We start from the raw sequence: 18,493 nt of genomic DNA on the forward strand, positions 1-18,493 counted from the left end.
GCAAGGTACACCGAATTTTGAGATGGAACCGCCGAAACGACGTAACAATGACCGACATGCGACTCGCTGACATGATGATTTTGACTATAAGCTGTTCATTACTACACGTAAATTCAAAACATTTAAGAATTCTGGCAACGACATTCTTCCACAAGCGTGGCTTCATCAATTCTCTCATTGTTTTCCTCCCAACTGGTCATTAGAACACAGATTAGAATTTATGTGTGGCTACTTAGAGAATGAACCAGCTGTAAGAATGCGATCGGTCATTCACGATTGCCACAGTGAAGGAGAATTTTACCATGCCTTCCTCTCAGCATATTGGTCTCAAACCACACAAGGCAGAGTGAAACATGGCATCATAATGATGAAACATTTCGAACAATCTGAATTTTTCCAGTCTTGTGAAATATTTTGAAGACGAGTTGCAAAAGAATCAGTACCTGTCAAACCCATACAGCCCCTCAGAACTCATCCGCATTTGCTTAATCAAATTACCTGAACATTTACGGCATATTATGGCAGGACGTTGCAAAGACGACATTAAAGCTTATCAGGGACTCTTACAAGAATTAGAAATTGACACTGACAATCGCGGAACGTGAAAACAGGAACGCAACAATTACAGATCACATCCGTCGCAATTCCGCGATGAAAGAAGTAATAACTGGACACGACAAGGCTATTCTCAAAACACAACTCGTGACCAAAACAGACACCACCCGTATGACAACCGTTGGCACAGTAGTAAGAGTTACAGAGAAAGATCGCATTTCCATAGTAAGGAATATAACAGAGACAAACATAGAAACAGACAATATGGAAACCAGAATTATTATTATCACGGGAGACAAAATAACTTCAGACGCAACGGTTCACCATGCAGTGATAATCCACGAAGAAATTCTCCACCACTTAACCGACAAGAAAGAAACTACAGGAACTACCGACATGACGACAGACGATATAATCGTAACGACAGACTTGAATTGCATCAGAAATGGCGAGATTCAAACAGAACAGGGCACTCTCGACAAGGTGAATTTGTAGAAGTTAGGTGTCCTAATCCTAATAACGACGCGCGCCTACAAAGAACCAGACAATGACTCACACCAGCAGGCAGCCACGTGCGCCGGCTGGGCTTGAGAAAAATAATATAAGCTAACCTTGAGAAAAATTCCAGTGTTCCTTACCGACGTAACCACATGATAATTGCGTTGAAACTGAAACTCTGTGTACTAAGATGAGTAAAGGTTTACACCATATTTCACATGTAAAATTGTTTATTGAAAGATGATCTGCTTTTTAACTTTGTCTTTGCCATATAACTTTTCACTTTACATTACTAATATGCTTTGTCAGACTTAGAATCTGTTAACATGCAACAATGTTTGAAGTTAAATATCCAATCAAGAACCAAGAGAACTTATTTAAACGGTAATTACAAATGCATTGTTATAGTGAACAGATGACACAGTGTTATTGTGTGTGTACATTCTTGCTTGTTAGTTGCACGATTACGTAATGACTATAAGGCTCACATACTTAGAACATTTACCAGTACTGCTAGTGAGATATTAATGCAACATTTTGGTTTACTTGAAAATACATTCTGGATTTAAAGTACTTTCTGTGACATACCAGATGAGACAGTGGTTAGTTTATGTGACAGCTACACGATTTTATCACGACGCTACTAATGAGTGACAATTTACAATGTTGCTTTTGCAGTGTTTCTTTTTTATATCTGCACAGTTTTTCTGTATTATTCTGGAAACTAAAACATGTTTTAGTAGTAACTTTTGTGGTATAGCTACAATGAGACAGCCTTTTCCATAGCACAACAATACGTTACAGCACAGTACTTTCTTCATCATGGCAATAAGCGTAATAACTAAGATATCTATACGCAAAGCATTTCACTCTTGTTTATCATGAGGTAAGTACATTGACTTCTGCAGAACTTAGCTTTCAGAGGACGATAACTACGACACTTCCACAGAGATGATCTTACAACAAGACGCACAGTTTAGCGCTACAGTATACGCATTTGAGTGATTAATTTTGTACTTAAAACATTTATTTTTAAATTTTTTTGAATTACAATGATACAAAGGTTTTCCCAGATACATTTCATTCCATTGCTATAATCTGCAACACCTGAGGGTATAATTACATTAATCCTCAGGGGGGTACACGCTTACTTTGTGTATCATGTGTTTGGCAAGCACAAGGAGCCCTAGCTAATATGGTATTTGCTTACACAACTTTACACATCGGTACCATATTTCTCTAACACATAATTACACAGCTATCTGATTATTTAACTGAGAGAGACAAACTTTTTTACTACGTCAGTGACACATGTTTACGCAATTACAGAGTTAGATTACTTCACACTTACGAAATTGTATTTTGTCTGTACTTTGTGAACTGTTCATATTTTTTTGGACCCATTGTGAAATTATGAGAGCTTTGAATGATATATTTGGTATGGTATCACGATTTGAGGCAGATGACACTTTTGACATGAGCAGAGAATTTTTTTTAGGTTTTGAAATTATTGGAGGAAGCTACGACGATTTTGAGAGTTGACTGAGGTGTTATGATGTTATTGTTACGATGACTATGTGTATTGTGCTGTTGCGGTAAGTTTATGATCAATAAGCTGATGCTATATGAGTTATTTGATAATGCTACGTATCTGTTATGATGAAATATTGAAGAAGTGTCGACGAATAAGGTAAGGAATAATGAGTAGTGGTTAGGGACTCTGGTTTGTGAAAAAGGTTGTTGGAAACCAAGAATCGTACTTTAAGAGTTATGAAATTTATGTAAATGCGTGAATGTATTACAATGCCAACGAAAATCTTTTGGACACTGTTATATCAATAGGATTTTGTTTCTACAGCTTTGTAACGCAAATTCTTGACCTGTGAAATATTTTTATATGAGACTGTCACTGCAGCGGAAACTGCTGTCGTAAATATTTCGGTAAGAAAGTTAAGTGACCGCCTTCACGTAATGCGTCGTCGGCACCCGGCTGCGCGACTGACACCTGGAAAAAAGCCATTAGTGTGTGCCTTTCAGAGGCACAGGTGGAGAAAAAAAAAGGAGGCCATTATCCTCGCTATTGACACCCTCAAAGTTGAAAACATGATTACACTGTAGAGCTCTTAATTTATGATATTTACTGAAATGAAATGATGAGAAACATTTCATGTCTATTGTCTTGCTAGTTGAAAGATTGTTTACTGCATTATGAAATGCCATATGGCTAGTGAATGACGTTTCACCCCTTGCTTTGCCTATTTTGTTTAATATCTAGTTCCTAGCTGCACTGCAGCATTGGTTAAAATAAAATTTTATAGATGTACTAATATAAATATTTTATGCCTACAGATCCAGTAAAAAATAACTTTATGATGGATGTACTCAAAAAAAATGAGGGAGCACAATAAGACATTTCCACTTCACAGGAATTGCATACATAATTTTTGTCAGTGACTTGGTAACTTGTCTGCTAGAGCAAGTTACAGTGAGACATCACTCTAGTGTCAAGATGTGACATAGGTATTAAACATGGCCATTTTTACTGTAATATTTTTTCTGCTTCAACTTTGTCATGTTTAGATATAAGTTATTGCATTTGCTGCTGCTGTTTGCCAGGCATAATGTTATTGAATTTGACTTTGCATTACGCTGTTAAGCCAGTTTTACAACGGATTTATTTTTCTTGTTTGCTGCACAGTGCCTTATATTAGTTGTAATATTGCAATTGCTTTGCCAATTTCCATTTTTTTTGTCATTGCTGTTTGTGTTAATTGTTTTGTGCTGCTGCATTGCCCTTAGTTTATGCATCTGAGCTCAGTAGATTTAAGTTAGCTTAAGAGGGGGTAGCCTATAAGAGAATGAGTTGCGATGAATTTGAAGAAATGCACTGAGAGGTTATACGAGAAAAGTACAAAAACCAGATATAGATAGGACTTTTTGGAAATAATGAAGAACGAAGGGAGATCTCCGAGAAGTAAAGAAAGTTTTGTTTGCAAAATACTGCAGTAAAACAAACCCTGTCCTTTCCTTGTGTTATCCCACTATGTGTTTGTGTACCCTTGTATATTCATGTTCTTCCTGTCTTTATATGTTTATCTGATAAGACTTATGTTGTAGAATTTTTCTAATACTCAGCTACATGACTATGATGAGGAATACTGTTATCCCCAAATATAATTTGCATTAATAATATGTTATTTACTTTGTAAAGATGTTAAACATTATTAATTCTGTTCTGTTTTAATGCTCATGTGTGAAGTTGATGTTTCAATAATTATTCTGATCTTTTATGTATTTACTTATGTCATAATTCCTGTAACACTGATGTATATGTTTATTTCTATTCTTTTGTAAAGCCCCTATTACTACAAATGTTATCTGTATTATTATGTTTTAATGATGTACTTTGTAGCTTTGTTATTGTATTTTTATGTTATAAAATTCTAATTGACACCAGTTCATCAAATTAAGTAACTTGTAAGTTACATTTCACTGCACACGTTACTGTTGGTCATAGTATATGCACAGTATGTGAGAAGTTGGGAATGTTAGTGCTTGCACGTGTGTTGATAATTCAGCAAGGGACTGGATAACAGCATTGCTGGTTCTAAGGACACTTCAAAAAAAATTTTTGTGAGTGCACAGGTGGTGGTTTATGGACTTGCTATATTGTCCGCAAGACTCTTCGATGGTGATTGTGCACCTGCACAGTCGCAACAGATGGTTGCTGGCCGTCTCTACAAGGACTACAATGGGTCTGCATCTTTGATGATCCACCAATATAATTATTTCTACAAGGATTGCAGTGGGTCTGCACCTCTGGTAGCCCACCAATACCATAATCTCTACCAGGACTACAGTGGGTCTGCTCTGTGATGACCTACCTACCAATACTCTTCAAATTTTCGACTGACTCTGCGGTGGGTTTGCTCTGTTGTGGACCAATACCTGTCTGCATGTCAAGAGTCAGCACTGTCTTTCCGTTGGAAGGACAACACTACTTCTTCAAGACTCATGGAAATCCACTACTTCCGTGTCCATTTTCTTTTACTGCTCAGACTTTGAGAAAAACACTGCAATTATACTGTGATGAATGATCAGGACTGTCTTTATGGACTGTGAGAAAATTTTAGCTTCTGACCAACATTGTATCAATAAGTGTGTGCATTTGATTTCTTTGTTATTGTAATTATGAAAAATTTTATCAAATCATTATTGGCCACTGCCCAAAACAATTTGTAAAATTTTTTGTGGGGAGCATGGGGGCTATGTAAATAGGCTGTTTAGGTTTTCTTATTGGCAACGTTACGTAGAGCTCTGTATGAAAATCACTGGCTGTGCTGTGTGCAGTCTGTGGCTAGTTTGCATTGTTGTTTGCCATTGTAGCGTTGGGCAGCTGGATGTGAACAGCGCATAGCGTTGTACAGTTGGAGGTGAGCTGCCAGCAGTGGTGGATGTGGGGAGTGAGATGGCGGAGTGTTGAAATTTGTAAGACTGGATGTCATGAACTGCTATATACATTATGACCTTTGAACACTATTGAGGTAAATACATTGTTCTTTATCAAAATCTTTCATTTGTTAACTATGCCTATCAGTAGTTTGAATCTTTCATTTAGCTAGCAGTATTGGCGCTCGCTGTATTGCAGTAGTTCGAGTAACCAAGATTTTTGTGAGGTAAGTGATTTGTGAAACGTATAGGTTAATGTTAGTCAGGGCCATTCTTTTGTAGGGATTTTTGAAAGTCAGATAGCGTTGCGCTAAAAATATTGTGTGTCAGTTTAAGCACAGTCATGTATAATTTTTCAAAGGGGACGTTTCAATGCGATCTAGACTATTGAATATTTTTTTCAAGATGTTCTGCAGTTAGTCTTAATTGTCTCAACATTTTCCGTAAGTATTGCTTGACAGTGCCCACTATCCTTCCCGCACCATCCTATCCACCAAAACCACCGGCGGGAGATGAATTTCCAAGCGTTTACATTTTTGGCGAGGAGGTGACAGGTCTCTGAAATGGGCAGTAAGTTCCATAATTCATATAGTTCTGCGTTGGTGACCTGATACATGTTAGCGTTGTAGGTGTCTAATGTTGTGCGACAATCCATGCCTGCTAGAAAATCTCTGTAAGTGCACAGAAATGTTTCGATGCTCATAGCGGAGCAGAGATTTAAATGTACTGTGCATGTAGCTAAGCAAGTGACGAGCGTTATATAGGCCTTTCCTTGGTCATACCAATCTGGATGTGGAGAGGCCCTACTAAGTCTGTGCCAGTAATGGTCTTTGATGGTCTCACTCGATCTGCAGGTGGGGGAGCCTTTTGTGCTCTCAGAGTCTTCATAATCTTGCATGATAAACATGTATGGTACAATTTACTGGTCTGGTAACCTTTTCGTGTCCGAAAGTCTTTCCAAAATTCGAATGACACAAATCTAACACGAAGACGACGAGGATCAATATGTCTTTGAGACTTAAGGTGAAGTGACATATCAAGGATTACTGACGTCGTTGCTCACTGGCGAAGTCTGCAAACCGTAATCTACCTCACAGACAAGAGAGTCCGGTTTCAATGAATGGATGAATGCGTCGAAGTTTAGAGTTTTGTGGAATCGCTTTACTCTTCTGCTGTGCTTGGTTTTCCCATGTGAAATAGTGTCGTTAGTCTATGTGAATCCAGTAGCTATGTGGGTCCGCGAGGATGTTTACTGTATCTGCTCTCCAGTCCTCACTACCTGAGCAGAAGGCTACACTGACTAGACGACCTATGAGGTAGATTAAACACGGATGGTAAAGTCAGTCTTTCAGACTGAAGTTCGGATTAGAAAACAACTCAACTTCGGAAAAGAAGACAAGCTGACAGTTTCCTAGAGTCAGTTCCCTACATTCACAGCCTGATACAGTGTCGTAGCCTTCCTTCACACCTGTCACATCCGCCCTCCCTAGGCACACATCAACTGGTTAGTACGCTTTCGTTTGGCTGTCTGAGAAAACTGCAACTATTTCTATCTCGTACACAGGAATGCCTTGAAGCTGCTGCCCACCCCTCCTTTTCTTTCAACCATCAATGACTCATAAACTGAAAATCTCATCAGTACCTGCCCAGGTATGTCTATGGTTCCGGAGTCAGCGCGGTGTTCAGTTTTCTCTGAATTTCACAAAAATAACCGGGATACAGCCGGCCAGTGTAGCCGAGTGGTTCTAGGCGCGTCAGTCCGGAACCGCGCGACCACTACGGTCGCAGGTTCTAATCCTGCTTCGGGCATGGATGTGTGTGATGACCTTAGGTTAGTTAGATTTAAGTAGTTCTAAGTTCTAGGGCACTGATGACCTCAGCTGTTAAGTCCCATAGTGCTCAGAGCCATTTGAACCATTTTTTAACCGGGATACAGAGTATGTCTTGTCAGATAATGCACAAGAATAGAGGTTGGTTGAACGGTATTTGGAGCCCCCCCTGACATTTGAGGAGAGGCTAATCTGCCAGTCTTCAAGCGGCAGAAGAGCGCCATATCTCGTGCCACAAATCCATAATACACTTTCGACGGATTTCCAAGTATTACATTATGTAAACAGTTTTTCCTCATCCACTAGACACCTGCCCTTACTTTGAAACTCAGAACAAGAGGCAGGGTACTAAACACTACCATCACTGTGTCAGCTAATGCTCTAAAAATGCACAGTCAAAGAGAATGGACACTGTTTATCCGATAGAGGGTCAGCTAGTGACTACGAGAGCAGCACTGCCATTAAGAATGAAGCCTTCATGTGCCTGAAGATCGCACTGTCTCCCTGGAATTGCTGATCTAAGGATTGCTAAAGACGAACCGCATACAAAAATAGTAAAATGATATTGGGGTAAACAGCAGCACGTGGAGATAGAGCTGATCAGCAAAGGCAAGGATAGAGCAGAATGTTCGTAAACTGCTGGACCTCCTGAAGACGTTTGCCGTTGATGGATTTGAAAAGTGAACATAATGGTTAAAGAAGCGGGAGCTTAATCAGCCAGGAACAACCTCATAGAGGTGGAGTCGACATGTAGGTACTAGAAAACGAATGGCTGCCTAATTGTCGGTTAAGGAGAGGGCGGCAAGTGAGTTTGTGAGTCTGGGCGAGTGCCAGACGGCAGCGGCGAGAGGTCCGGAGCGGTGTCCACTCGGCGACTAATTCGTCGTGTGCAGCGCGTAATACACTGCAGCAGCCGTTATCTGCACGGGAACACGTGTCACGCCGAACTGTGCTCGTGCTGTTTGCCAACCCATTAACGAGTTACTCGCGCGTCGCAGAGGGCGCTGGGAGCTGGGCGCAGGGCCCACAGGGCAGAGCCGCTCGCCCACTGTTTGGGCCGCACATGTGTGTGCTTTATTACAGAACTGTCGATCCATCACCGAGTACGTGTTGATTTTGCAACAGGGCAGGCGTTGCTATCGAAAAGCACACTTCATAACCCGCCTGCGACGCTGACACGCGGCACCTGACGGTTCTCGCTGCCAGTTCCCGAGGAAACGTGAACAAGTGCGGTCGTGTGTGCTCGTGCGTGTGTGTACACGCACTCCTCGCCACTCGCTTTCTACTTTATTGCAAAATTTATCTTATCCCCGGATTACTTGTGGAAAATTACCCGTCTGAAATGGCAGGTGACGGGTCCAACTCGGCTTTCACGTCCACGAAGTAATTGCTGCCAGTGGGTCCGCTAACAGGTGTTACGTTGTTTTGATAGGGTCTCCAACATATACAAATCAAATAGAAGTAACTGCTGAGTAAATACAACGTTATGATACATAAAAGCTTGTTTTTCCTCTCTCATTATTTATGATAGAACTTTTCGGTAATGTTATTTCTAGTACTGACACGGTGTGGCCATCAACAGCTTGAGCAGTAATAATAATTCTTGCTGTATACCTTTTCGTTTTTTTCTGTCAGCAAGAAATTTTATTTCCTGTTATAATTCACTAGCTCTGGTACACGATATGGTAGATATTTCAGCCGGCCGGTGTGGCCGTGCGGTTCTTGGCGCTTCAGTCTGGAACCGCGTGACCGCTACGGGCGCAGGTTCGAATCCTGCCTCGGGCATGGATGTGTGTGATGTCCTTAGGTTAGTTAGGTTTAAGTAATTATAAGTTCTAGGAGACTGATGACCACAGATGTTAAGTCCCATAATGCTCCGAGCCATTTGAACCATTTTTTAGGTATTTCAATAAGTGTTGACTCTTATATACTCTGTCTCTCAAATATTATGTTTGGCCCTAAGATTATTATAAAATTAAAAAAAGGAAAACAATAGTTTATAAAAATTTACAAGGTGTATAGAACATACGACCCACACCAGAAAATCAACCACGTTTCGACTCTTGTAATGTGTCGACCTGCTTACTTTTAAACTAGAAACAAACAAAAATTGCAAAGTGGACGCTGCATGACATCATTATCGTTGACTCCTCTGTGTGAGTATTCTAATAGTATACTATATTTCATCTCACGAAGCAGATGCTTTTTCAGCAATTTCCGCGGTAACAGCGACGTACAGAACAGTGCGCAGTCATATTTTCATAATTGCATCGTAAATACCTGTATACTAAAAGAGCAAATCTATCAGTCTAATAACCTCGTATGTTTCGAGAAAAAGGTGCGGAGATTATATCTCGAAGTTGTTTTCACATGCAGATGTTACTTTGCTACTGCATTACTCCCTCGAAGACTTTCTTTGTACTCACTGACAATGCGCTACAGACGTACCACGCAATAGCCCCTGTGAGGTCTGCAACCCAACCAGCGCACCTCGGCGGCGGGCTGGGAATTATCTTTATCGGCTATCCGAAGCAAAATTCCAACTCATTCATCGGTATATTTCTACGAATAACGCAGTTGTGATGTAACGCACAAGGTTATACGTTTTCATAGGTATCGTACTCTGATGTGTTGTAAATTTGTGCTAGTGCAATTTGTAGAGAAACATGTGTATTGCTTTGATCATTCAGGGTTCTTTTTTTCCAGTTTTTAGAGGTTCATCAAACTAACGCTAAAACTTGTGAAAAACGCACAGGTAAATCACAAACGCCATCACAACATTACTTTGTACAATATCTTCAGCGTGAATTAGGCACATTTCTGTCTCTTATCGAAAACCATCTCTCTGATGACGACTACATCCCCGACTTTTGAATTTCCGAACGCCAGATTCACTAGAACCTGACACTGCGACGCCAGTCGTAAGTATATTGAAGTGCCAGTTCCATCCACACTCTTCTACCTTCCGTATCCAAATAATAGCATCAAAATCACAGTTATTTACAACACTAACGTAGCAGATTATTTACGTCAAGGATCTCTGCCCTGTGGTCACTGCCGACTGCTACAGAAAATCCCAGCTCTGTAAATTAGATCTGTTATTACAAAACTAATGACTACTAAACTTTCCTTTCTTTGCAACCTCAAACTCAAAACCATTTTACACAAAATTAAAAGAAAACGAATGAAGTTCAAATTTCAGTAGTAACAGAAAATTACGCCGGTGATCTATAAGCTTATAGAAATATTTTATGGTCTACATGATCATCTGATACTATGCCCTTTCAAATCCGATAATTGATTATTAGTGATAAATGTTCACGTTGTTATTCCAGTCCGGTTAGCAAAACGGCGCACTTATACCATTCTGAGAATGATACAAAACCTGTGACTACTCTTACCACAGACTGCAGGAAAAATCATATTAGTAGTAACTCGTGAATCAATAAGAAAGCCTATCCCTGAAGTCTACAATGATGTACAGTATCAGATCCCATCACACAATCATAGGGTATTATTTACGAGGGGCATCGTCTGTTGCTTAACATAGGCCCACAAGAACATATTTTAATCAGTAATGTGAAGGCAGTTCGTGATTTTAGCACATACTGGACGTTCATCATATTCAATTGATAGATGAAGAAAGAAATTTAGAAATGTCCAGGAATGAATTCAAAACAAGTACAGGGAAACTGAATTAAAACAGGTACAAGAAAAATGTGAAGAAACCTAAAAGGAAAGACAATTTCATCACATAGAAAATTTCGATGAAATTAAAGTCAAAGCCGTCAACATTAAGAGCTCAAAATAAAGTCCACCGTAAAACGCAAACGAGAGAGTGAATAGGGGGAAACAGCACATTGAGGGATTCTTTCAGTGAGATGACGTGATAACTTAATAGAGTAAGAAATGGGTTAGGGCTTCTTTCAGTGAGATGACGTGATAACTTGATAGAGTAAGAAATGGGGTTTTATCTGGAAGACAAACGGTATCCACTATTAAGTCACAGTGAGACATTTCTTTGGAAAGCTGCAGTCAAACATAGCAGAATGCCTGGATAACATTTCTTCGGAATTTCTAAAATCGTTGGAGGACGTGGCAAGCAAACGACTACCCAGCTTCGCGCGTAGAATCTATTAGAATGGAATGAAGCGTCGGAATTTTGGAAGAATATCACCCACACATTCCCGAAAATAGCAGAGGCAGATAAATGCAGGAGCTATGCAGAATCAATTTAACAGCACATGTAGCCCTCCCCTAGTTGATGTCAAGAATATAATAGAAGAATGGAAAAGAGAATTAAGGATCTGCTAGATTACAATCAACTTTGAGAAAGGTAAACGCAGTAGGGAGGACCTACTCGTAAAGCGTAACGTGCCACGTGCTAGTTTTCGAGATAGAATGTGATTCAGACCTGGATAGAATCGTCTCAGTGGATTAACGAAGGCAGCTGGTGCACCTGCTACCCTAAGAGTGACTTTTAGACGGTTTCCCTCGCACGTTTAAACATATTGCGGGCTAGTCTCCATTTTCCACGTTACGCAGTTAAAACACTATCACCAACGAAACGAAGTCACACAACGCACACGACATCCTCCCTTAGGTACCCCACGACTACGATGCAGGAAGGACACCCGGCCATAAAGTTAAACAAAGTCATTTTGCCAGAGCGTGAGTACAGCGTATCTCGTCGATACTGAACGAGGAGGAGGAGGAGGAGGAGGAGGAGGAGGAGAATAAAGCCACTAGGGTGGCAGATCTGACGCTGTATTTGACAACGGGGGTAAGACTGAAAAAAAATCAAGGCCCTGTAGTTATCAACCTAGCAAAAGCGTTCGATAATCTTAATTGGTGCAAAATTTTCGTAATTCACAGCGGCAAAAGCTCTCGGGAAAGACGAATACTACGTACAAAGATCAAAAGGGAACAATGAAAATGGAAGACCAACAGAGAGGTTGTATCCTCTCCCCTCCCTCTCCCTCCTACTAAACGGTTATGCCGGCCGGAGTGGTCGTGCGGTTCTAGGCGCTGCAGTCTGGAACCGAGCGACCGCTACGGTCGCAGGTTCGAAACCTGCCATGGATGTGTATGATGTCCTTAGGTTAGTTGGCTTTAATTAGTTCTAAGTTCTAGGCGACTGATGACCTCAGAAGTTAAGTCGCATAGTGCTCAGAGCCGTTTTAAACGGTTATGCGATTATACGACCGTGATCGCGTAGGCCTAATGAGCTTGATTGTGGATCAGCCTGTCGTCTACGAAGAAAGTTTAACTGGTTACTGGAGCTATATGTGCAGTAAGTCATTCTAAAGAACAACATATTCTACTCCTGTACTTCCTGCTCATTTGAATTTTGTTGACTACCTAAAAACGTGGCATCACTGACATAAAATACGAAACGAAAAGTGGTATCAAATAACAAAAACTCATTGAAATAATATAGAAATTAATAAATAGGGTCGCCAGCCCAATAGGGCTCTGTCTGTCCAATTTCTGATCAATAATGCGGACAGCAATGCATACCTAACGGTTTGGTTGTGCGTGTGGCAACATATGTTACGAAATAATAATGAACCAAGAAATCATTAGTTAATACACAGATATGTTACTGTGGAAAACATATTTTAAACTCCTTATTGAAAGGTAAATGACTGACTCGAGGCAGCTCTTCTGTTACGACAGTAATTCACGTAATCTCAGATTGACGTTTAATTACGTGCGTTTGATTCCTGGAAATGGCGAGCTAAGTACTCTCGTCATGCTCTTGGTGCCACTCTAGTAACAATTACGTCAAAAGGCCCGACAGTGCACTGCAGGTGTATTCACTCTCACGACTCACAGCCAGTTAAGTCTCCGCGCTCTCTGCTCGGGCGTCACACTCGCGTCCAGAGACAGCGCGGCATTAACCCAGAATAATTACATCACCATACAAAATAATCTGTGCAGGTTACAGTACGTACCACATTTCTAATTAACACATAGTATCTACAGATTTACAGAATAAAACAAGTACTGTACATCAAATATAAACATAATGGGCAAATATTTAGGTAGGGCATCATTATTATAGTGTCATAAGGGGCTCTAATTAACTACTCTGTTGTCAGTTCTCGCGCGATACAGCTCTGCTAAGCTGCATAGCAGTAATACGTACTGTCTTACCCTGTATGTTTGTAGATATCTCGCTTGCAGGGGCACACTTTGGACCACATCATTACTTGAAATTAAGCCCGTCGTTGAAATCCATAGCTCATTACCAAATAGCTTTGGACCCCAAAATACAGTAACTGACTCGTGACAGAAGTTGGGGTAAGCTATACGGAAGACGGGCAATATTCCTTATGCATTAGATTCAAATGGCTCTGAGCACTATGAGGTCATTAGTCCCCTAGAACTTAGAACTACTTAAACCTAACCTAAGGACATCACACACATCCATGCCCTAGGCAGGATTCGAACCTGCAACTGTAGCGCCTAGAACCGCACGGCCACTCTGGCCGGCGACCCATGTTTATTGGCTGTGCATTAGAAAATTTAAATTTGTGGTAAGTTCCTATGGGACGAAACTGCTGAGGTCATCAGTCCCCAGGATTACACTCAACTTAATGTAACTTAAACTAACTTATGCTGAGGACAACGCACACACCCATTTCCGAGGGAGGACTCGAACCTCCGACTGGGAGAGCCGCTATGTATTAGAATCAACAGGGAACAATAAGAGTGGAAGATCAAGAACGAAGTGCTCGAATTAGAAAGGGTGTAAGTCAGGGACGTAGTGTTTCGCCCCTACTGTTCGATCTATGCACCGAAGAAGCAATGACGGAAATAATTCAAGCGCGGAATTAAAATTCAGGGATAACAACGATAAGATTCGCTGATGACAATGCTACCTTCAGTTGAAAGTGAAGAAGAATTACAGGATCTGATGAATGGAATGTACAGTGTAAAGAGCACAGAACATCAGTTGAGCCGTAATCGAAGAAAGACGAAAGTAATGAGAAGTAACAGAAATGAGAGCAGCGAGAAACTGAACACAAACTGGTCACAAAGTAGATAAAGTTAAGAAATTCTGCTTCCTAGGCAGCAAAATAACGAATGGCGGAGGGAACTAGGAGGACATCAGAGACAGACTAGCATTAGCAAAAAGGGCATTCCTGGCCAAGAGAAGTCTACTAGTATCAGACACAGGTGTTACTTTGAAGAAGAAATTTCTGATGACGTACGTTTGGAGCACAGCAACGAAGCTGGACTTTAGGATAAATGCTTCAAATGGCTCTGAGCACTATGGGACTTAACATCTGAGGTCATCAGTCCCCTAGAACTTAGAACTACTTAAACCTAACTAACCGCCGGCCCGGGTGACTGAGCGGTTCTAGGCGCTACAGTCTGGAACCGCGCGACCGCTACGGTCGCAGGTTGCAATCCTGCCTCGGGCATGGATCTGTGATGTCCTTAGGTTAGTTAGGTTCAAGTAGTTCTAAGTTCTAGGGGACTGATGACTTGCAGAAGTTAAGTCCCATAGTGCTCAGAGCCATTTGAACCATTGAACCTAACTAACCTCTGGAAATCACACACATCCATGCACGAGTCAGGATTCGAGCCTGCCACCGTAGCGGTCGCGCGGTTCCAGATTGAAGCGCCTAGAACCGCTCAGCCACACCGGCCGGCCTACTGTAGAAAAACCGGAACATAAGACATCCGAAGCATCTGAGATGTGGTGCTACAGATGAATGTTGGAAATTAGGTGGACTAATAAGGTAAGAGATGAGGAGGTTCTGCGCAGAATCTGAGAGGAAAGGAATACGTGGAAAACAGTGACAAGAAGGGAGAGGATGATGCGACATCTGTTAAGACATCAGGGAATAATTTTCATGGTCCTAGAGGGAGCTGTACAAGGTAAAAACTGTAGGGGAAGACAGAGGTTGGAATACATCCAGCAGATAATTTAGGATGTAGGTTGCAAGTGCTTCTCTGAGATGAAGAGGTTGGTACAGAGGAGGAATTCGTGGCGGGCCGCATCAAAGTCAGAACGCTGATGAATAAAAAAAAATTGAAATTTCAGTTCGACCACAAAATTCTGCACCGGCAATACATTCGTAATTATTGATGTCTCTAGAGGCAGCCTGGCTCAGTATTTCTGCGGGACACTTTCAACGAGTTGTCGAGTCCGTGGCATGTCGAGTTGCTGCTCTACGACAGGTAAAATTAGGTCCGATATAATATTAGGCAGTATCCTAAGACTTTTGTCACCTAAATGTGCATCCCCTACCAGACATAGTAACACTAAACACGAACAGCACTAATGCATTCTGGAGGTCATTCTACCAAAGGAAATTGCAACTCTATTCACTAACATAAATAACCGATAGCAGCTTTATGTACAAAGTTATATTAACATCTGACTCTATTTTCTGGAGACTTTACTTTTTTTGTCTGACAACGCGTTTAGCCTCTTAAAATTTGAAATTAAGGAAACTGACGGGAGCTGTCGTGATTTTAAAACTTATTTCACGAAGTTTCGACATAGCAAATAGCAGAGAAACTATGCACAGGCTACTGCTCCGCAGTAAACAACCTGGAAAGAGAAGTGGTGTCCGTCTGCTGCGCCACGTACACGAAATAAATTGGCACAGCTTGTAAAAAAATCTCGGGTCAGATAAGAATTCCGGGGGCATTTTCAGGTTATAATTAACAATTTAAAGACGACAGCCCCCTGGAAATACGTCAGAGTCGTGGCTCGGTGGATGCCAGACGGAGCTTCCTGCTGGGCCGTCCGTTTAATTCGTTTCCGTAATATATACGCGGGAGCCGGCGGCCAGCGACCGCGGGGGACCTGGCCCCCCAGGGAGCCGAGGCAGGCCGAGCCAGCCAGGGCCACCGTCTCGGCTTCCACTGTGCACCAGACCTGCCGCCGGCGTGCCGCTCTGGCGGGGCTCGCCGTAAAGCCCGGTCCACACGCAACGATCTGTGTGCGCAGACATCGGCGCGGATATCTGTACATGCAAAAGATCGCTGCAAATGTGGTGAGTTCACACGGCAAAAACCCCAATCTACTACTCGCCCGCCATCTGTCGGTGTAGAAAAGAAATATCAGTGGCAAGCGACTACGCTCCCCGTAAACGTCCAAAATTTCAGTTATTTTGAAATATAGAAATAGAGGAAGTTCTGTTGTGGTCTGTGTTCGCAACTTGTGTTGCAAAAAACATTCAGACCAACTGCAGGAAACAGAGAAAGCGGTCAAAATGGTGTAGACAGTGGCTGCTAAAGCGAAAGCAGTTTTCTCACCTAAATTTAGTGCGAGAGTTGCAGGGCGAACCTAACGACTGGCGAAATTATTTGCGGATGGATGTCGAAACTTGTAATTATCTCTTAAAGCTTGTAACACCTCATATTATGAGAAAAAATACTTGTATGAGAAGGGCAATTTCTCCTCATGAACGGCTGGCGGTAACATTTAAGATTCCTAGCAACAGGAAGGAGCTACACGGATTTGTAATTTTCAACTGCAATATCGAAACAAGCGTTGAGTGAAATAAGACCCAACACAGTGAAGCTATTTACGCTGTCGTGAAGGATTAGTTCATGAAGGCAAGTTAAGTAAATTAAGTCTGTCAAGTTACAGATAATATTTTTGGTGTTGTAGACGTGTTTGAAACACTGTAGGCCTATATTATTAGCGATTATATACCTACATGGCCAATGAGCTATGGTTTACTTTGTTTCTGAGTAGCCATTTTCAGTTCGCTATTGTGTAGAAGCAACCTGTTACAAACTTTTGTTCCGGGATACAAAACTCCTACACTAGATCTTCTAAATTTCTGAACTTTGGATAACTCTTTTCGGTAAACAGTTCGCAACGAATTTATTTTTTTATTACTGTTTCTCTGTTTGCCGAGGCGTCAACAGTCCGCAATTTTTCAATTAGAGCATTGTATGCTGCTGTATTTTTGTCTCGGTCACTGTATTCTTTACTTTAAATCGTCCACAAACATTGGTGGTTTCTATATATTTCAATGAATTCACTTACAAACTCTCGAGAACACTGACAAGTATCAGCCATTTTAATGCCCTGTGCGCACAAATACAAACACTATACTGAGCAAACAGCTGTTTCGCGCCAGATTTGCGGCGATCTCCTATCCACACGCTCCAACTTGTCTGCGCAGATGTGGTTTGAACCCACAGATTTGAGAGGTTTCGCTCAAACCTCCAACTTCCAGGTTTGCACACACCTCAGGTTGGTGCAAATCTTCTGTCCACACGCAACGATCTGTCTGCGCAGGTGTGATGTGCGCAGACATTTGCGCAGACAGATCGTTGCGTGTGGACGGGCCTTAAGGTAGCCGCGGCCTGTACCTTTGGCCTGCTCGCACGCACTGCCAGGAACGGCGCCCATCCAAAATACGCACACGCACTGGACACCGTAACAGTCGTTGCTCAATTCCCAGCTCCTCTAGATACGGACACGTTGATGCCCCTTATCTAAATCGGAGATCGTCAGCAGATCGTGTTGTGTTGAGCATGAACTGGAGAAAAGAAACCGTTTTCTATCCGAATGTCGTTAGATAGCCTAGAATCTCGAGTGCTGTAGTTCAGTATAAACCGAAATTTGTTTTCATAGTTTGGCTAGTACAGAAACCAGATGGCAGTTATAAGAGTCGAGGGGCATGAAAGGGAAGCAGTGGTTGGGAAGGGAGTGAGACAGGGTTGTAGCCTATCCCCGATGTTATTCAGTCTGTATATTGAGCAAGCAGGAAAGTAAACAAAAGAAAAATTCGGAGTAGGAATTAAAATCCATGCAGAAGAAATAAAAACTTTGAGGTTCGCCGATGACATTGTAATTCTGTCAGTGACAGAAAAAGGACCTGGAAGAGCAGCTGAACGGAATGGACAGTGGCTTGAAAAGAGGATATAAGATGAACACCAACAAAAGCAAAACGAGGATAATGGAATGTAGTCGAATTAAATCGGGTGATGCTGAGGGAATTAGATTAGGAAATGAGACGCTTATACTAGTAAAGGAGTATTGCTATTTGGGGAGCAAAATAACTGATGATGGTCGAAGTAGAGAGGATATAAAATGTAGACTGGCAAGGGCAAGGAAAGCGTTTCTGAAGAAGAGAAATTTGTTAACATCGAGTATAGATTGAAGTGTCAGGAAGTCG

The sequence above is a fragment of the Schistocerca cancellata genome, chromosome 5 (assembly GCF_023864275.1).
Source record: "Schistocerca cancellata isolate TAMUIC-IGC-003103 chromosome 5, iqSchCanc2.1, whole genome shotgun sequence".
Taxonomy (NCBI): Eukaryota; Metazoa; Arthropoda; class Insecta; order Orthoptera; family Acrididae; genus Schistocerca; species Schistocerca cancellata.